The sequence below is a fragment of the Mesocricetus auratus genome, unplaced genomic scaffold (genome assembly GCF_017639785.1).
Source record: "Mesocricetus auratus isolate SY011 unplaced genomic scaffold, BCM_Maur_2.0 Super-Scaffold_100006, whole genome shotgun sequence".
Lineage (NCBI taxonomy): Eukaryota > Metazoa > Chordata > Mammalia > Rodentia > Cricetidae > Mesocricetus > Mesocricetus auratus.
Window position 1 is genome coordinate 101,270,166 of NW_024429190.1, and position 4,666 is coordinate 101,274,831.

The 4,666-nt window shown below is 46.1% G+C and overlaps 1 pseudogene; it reads right to left on the reverse strand.

Annotated features, from left to right (window-relative positions):
* Positions 1 to 241: 241 nt before the first annotated feature.
* On the reverse strand, positions 242 to 3,620 carry LOC121140951 (annotated as a pseudogene).
* Positions 3,621 to 4,666: the final 1,046 nt, after the last annotated feature.

The following is a 4,666-nucleotide window of genomic DNA, read 5'->3' on the forward strand; positions in this document are numbered from 1 at the left end:
CCTAGACAGAGTAGTTTATCAGTTAACTAAGAGGAAGGGCCATCCTAGTCTCTGTTGCTTGTGATGAATACCATGACCAAAAGCAGCCTGGGGGAGGACGGGGCTCGTTTCGACTTACAGGTCCAGATCACAGTCCGTCACTGAGGGAAGTCAAGACTGACAGAGAAACTGGGAGGAATGCTGTTTGCTGGCTCACTCACAGGGCTGAGCTCAGCCAGCTTTCTGATACAGCTGAGGCCTATCTGCTGAGGGGAATGGTGCCGCCCACAGTGGACTGGGTCCTCCTACATCAGTTGTCAGTGAAGGCAGCCTAGCACTGACATGACCACAGGCCAATCCCTTCAAAGCTGTTCTCCAACTAAGGTTCCCTCTTCCTGGATGACTCTATGCCATGTCAAGTTGCTCCATGAGCCCCTGTCAAGATACACACACACACACACACACACACACACACACACACACACACGAAGCACAGGGGAGAATATTTGAGATACAAAATGTGATGGGGAAAGGGACAAAAAAGTGTAATAGAGTGTCAACATGATCAAAGTATATTGTATTCATGTATGAAATACAAAGGAGCCAAAGGAACCAAAGAGACCTGAGTTTGATCCTTAGAACACACATAAAAATTCGAGGTGTAGTGATATGATCTTGTTATTCTAGCGCTGGGAAGAGGGAGGATCCTTGGAGCCCACCTAATTGGTGAGGTCCAGGCTAATGAGAGACCGTAAGTATCGGGGAATGTGGATAGTGTTCCTAGGGATGACACCCAAGGTTGTCCTCTGGCCACCACTTGCATGTACACATACACACACACGTACACGTACACACGTGTGGTTGTAGAAATGTCAATGAAGGGGTAGGGGAGTTGGCTCAGTGGATAAAGCGCCTGCCATACAAGCATAAGGACCTGAGTTCAGATCCCTAGCACCACATAAAGTCAGGAGGTGAGCACACAGCAGTGTCTGTTCCTCAGCACCTGGGGAGGGTTTGGAAATAAGTGGATCCCAAGGGCTCACTTGCCAGCCAGACTAGCCAGTATGGGGAATTACGGATTGAATGAGCAGTCCTGTTGTGTGGGGGCTGGAGAGATGGCTCAGAGGTTAGGAGCACTGGCTGCTCTTCCAGAGGTCCTGAGTTCAGTTCCCAGCAACCCCATGGTGGCTCACAACCATCCGTAATGAGATCTGGTGCCCTCTGCTGGCATGGAGGCAGAACACTGTATACATAATAAGAGAGAGAGAGAGGAGAGAGAGAGATCCTGAAATTAAGGTGGAGAGCAGTGGAGGAAGAACCCCAACCTGACACCAACCTGTAATCGTCATAGAGTTGAGAACATTGGCATACACAAAATGCTTGTCACAGTGAAACCCATTACTTTGTACAATTAGTATATGCTAAAAGAAAGCGGCCTGAGCCTCTTATTTATTGTGATATGCTCATACATATTTTAGGAGCCTTCTCAATGAAGAGAATTTGGATTTTATTTATGATTTGTTGGGTCGGTTGTGTGTCTGTGTCTGTGTGTGTGTGTGTGTGTGTGTGTCCTTTTGAGACAGGGCCTCTAGGCCGTGCTGGCCTGGGACTGGCTGTATAGAACAGGCTGACCTTGAACTTGTGGCAACCCTGCTGACACTGGGTTGCAGGACTATAGGTGTACACTTTCTGGGTAATCCGACACTTTTCTTCTCAAATGTTTTTGTTTGTCAGCACTGGGATCGAACGCAGGACTAGTGTGACCTAGGCAAGCACCCCACCACTGAACGACACCCTCGGCCCCTGGTTTTACTTCTCTAGCAAGTCCCTTTTATCTCCTTCTGTCTTGTTCTTTTCTTTGGAGGACACCCTGTTTTCTAATCCTCCTGTGAATTCGAGGAGAGCGATGCCACCGAGTAGCTCTTGCTGAATGTTTTCCCCTGTTTCTTCCATTCTTCTTGTGCCTGGAGCTTTGCTATGCAGAAGTGAAGGCCGTGTCCGCTCTAAACACTGACAGTTTGATTGAGTGGTTCCTTCTTCGGGCATTCCTTACCTAGGGGCGATAACTGTTGCCAAAGATTGCTGGGAGGGTTAAAGGTGCTACTTTAACCACAGTACCTAGGCAATAAGTCAGATACTCTCGTGGATTCTTTGCTGATTCTTAGATGCCTCTGTCATCTCTGTGAACATCATCGATGCGCTTCTTACCTGAAACTTCTGGTTGGTTTGTCCAGATACTAATGCCTGGCACATATTTGTGTGACGTAATAAACATGTATGTACATGATCACCATCATTCACGTCATGTCACGTGCATCCCATCTTCCTGTCGGGTTCAAAGGTATGAAGAACTTCAGAATTCTCAACAACAAATTTTGTGTTTTCTTCTTGTCATTGCGGATGGATTATTTTCTAAGCTAAAACGCCTTTCAAGAACAGACACAAAATAACCTTCTGAACCAGATAAAGCTAAATAATTCACCAGCCAGAAACCCCCTAATCTCAATGCAGAGCCTAAAGCTGCAGCTGTATGAAAAAAATAGAAAAAAAAACCATACTAACCTGAGGCAGGAGGATTATGAGTGTAAGGCCAGCCTCAGCCATAGAATAAGACTCTGTCTCAAAAAAACAGGGCTTAGTGCTGTAGCTCAGTTGGAAGAGTGCTTGTCTGGTATACACAAAGCTATGAGCTCAGTCCCCAACACCACATGTTGGCGCCCGCCTATAAAACCATCACCAGGGAGGCGGAGCGGAAGTTCAAGGCTATAGCCCAGATTTGGCTATGTGAAACTCTTGTCATAAATAAGTAAATAGATGTTGGAACTGAGAGTTCTGGGAAACCGAAGCAGCTAGTTTCCATGACAAAAGAAAAGAGTACTTGTAGGCCATCACATCGAAAGTCAATTTTTCTTCTTTTTTGTGAAGGTTTGAAAGGTACTTTATTTTTTCTTCAATGTGCTGTAGTTTAGTGGATACGTGATTCTTTGACTTGGCGTCACTTAGGTTGGCTTTGCAACAATTCCTTGATTATTGTACCAGCTACTGATCTCTCCATTCCTTTGGGGTGATTCCGCCAACAGGAGGCAGGTTCCATTCTATTCCAATTTGTGTTGCTGCATATACATATATACATGTTTCTGTATGTATGTATATATATGTCCATGTAGAAATACAGAAGAGAGCTCCACCGGCTAATTGAGCATTTCCATATTTGTCATGGAAATTCGGTGTTCACTTCTGGTGGCTCTGCCTTGCTACTGCTTGCTGAATGCTTCGAACTTGGAGATGGCTCAGTGCGTTTTTGTTGGCAGAGACGCTGGAACTGCAGTGACCACAGCTGATGCCTCGGTGCAAATTCAGCTTGGGTACCCTTGCAAAGAGGCCTGAAAAAAAAAATGAAAAAAAGAAATCGAAACTCAACTTCTGAGAATAGCTGCACATTTGTGGCTGTGGGGAGAGACAAGAAGGCAGGAGACAGGAAGATGGGGGAAGATGGGGAGACAGGAAGATGGGAGATGAGACAGGAAGTCAGGGGAGACAGGAAGTCAGGGGAGACAGGAAGTCAGGGGGGATGGGAAGAACCCGGGTACAGAACATACCTTCAAAGGCACACACATTCCCAGTCATGTGCTTCTGCCCCTGAAAGGTACCCCAACTCTGACAGCACATTAGAATCTAATCCCAAATACTTGTGACATGAAAGCAGAAGAGATTGGGAAGAAAGACAAGAGGATATGAAAATGTCATTACTCTGTATGCTTACTTAACTAAAAAAAATCTGATAGGGCAGACAGGGCTACACAGAGAAACCCTGTCTCAGAAAGCCAAAAATCCACAAACAAAAAATTCTGAATCCAAACCAGGGCCGGTAACAAAACCCTATGATGGTGAAGCGTTTGGAAGATGGGGTAGGAAAAGGTGTGAGTTCAGGGCCAACCTGGATGACATTTCAAGTCCCAGGTAAACCAAGGTTATGTAGCAAGAACCTTCTCAAGGAACTAGGGAGGTTCTAGTAATTAGCAGCGGTTACGAGCCCTGGCTGCTCTTCAGAGAGCCCAGACTCGATTCCCAGTGTCCACACGGTGGCTAACGAATGAATGTCTGTAACTCCAGTTCTGTGGACTGATGCTCCTTTCTGACCCTTGCCAAGCACCAGACACACTCACAGTGCATAGACATGCATGTGAAAAATCTTAAAAACAATTTTTTTAAACAATCTGTATCAAAAAAAAAAATCCAGGTTGGAGAGATGGCACAGCAGTTAAGAGCACTTGCTGTGCTTGCTGTGTGATCATGAGGACTCAAGTTCAGACCCCAGTCCCACAAAGCAAGCCAGGTACCCCACAAATGCTTGCAACTCTAGCTCTGAGAGATCCAGTGCCCTCTTCCGGCCTCTCTGCACTCACAGGGACATGCACTTGTACACATTCGCGGACATGTGCAAACAGGTTAATAAACCTTTTTAAATTCTTTTTGTTGTTGTTGTTGTTGCTTTTTGGTTTTTGAGACAGGGTTTCTTGTAGCTTTTGGAGGCTGTCCTGGAACTCGCTCTGGAGACCAGGCTGACCTGGAACTCACGGAAATCTGCCTGCCTCTGCCTCCCGAGTAGAACTAAAGGCATTCGCCACCACCGCCGGGCAAAAATTCTTGATCTATAAATCCATTCATAAGATCAGACCCCTTCCTC